This window comes from Nestor notabilis, unplaced genomic scaffold (genome assembly GCF_000696875.1).
Source record: "Nestor notabilis isolate BGI_N333 unplaced genomic scaffold, ASM69687v1 scaffold21857, whole genome shotgun sequence".
In the NCBI taxonomy this organism is placed as follows: domain Eukaryota; kingdom Metazoa; phylum Chordata; class Aves; order Psittaciformes; family Psittacidae; genus Nestor; species Nestor notabilis.
The window spans coordinates 1,616-2,255 of record NW_009935419.1 but is presented as its reverse complement, the minus strand read 5'-3'; positions in this window follow the sequence as shown (position 1 = coordinate 2,255).

Sequence of the window (640 nt, the reverse complement as noted above, 5' to 3'; positions counted from 1 at the left end):
GGAACTGGATAAGCCTCAAGGTCCCTTCCCACCCAACCCAGTCTGATTCCATGATCTTGCATGGGGCATGCCACATGCTCCTGTGCCAGAGAAAGGCCTGAGCAATACTTTACTCTGAGGACAGGGACTTGCAAAGCAACGGGAACCACAGGAACTATCAAGTGATGGGAATCACCAAGCAACAAGCTCCAACCGAAACCTTGTCTCTGTTTATGAGCCAGCAGCTCCTGGGATACTGCTGTTGGCTTTGTCTCTACCCTGGGGCTCTTTCCCCCATGCTCTGACAGTGCATCAGATGTTGGACAAGGGTCTGGAGGGTTGATGCTGGTCCAGGACACCCATCTGCTCCCCCAGTGGAGCTGGAGAGCAGACACAGACTGGCTGGGCAAGGGGACAGAGCCGCAGGGTGGGCGATGCTGCAGTGGGAGGTGATGCTGGGGGGACCTGCCAGGGGATGCCTGTACTTGGGTGACTGTTTCCCACCCGGCTCAGCAGTGTCATGGCATCCCCTGCTCCCCGCAGCGCCCTCCCTGCAGCAGCACCTTGCAGAGTACGAGGTGACCCAGGAGAACGCTGCCACGTGCTCCAGTGCAGCTCGGCTTGGCATGGCTGTTGGCCTCGGGTCCGGCGTGGGAGCCGC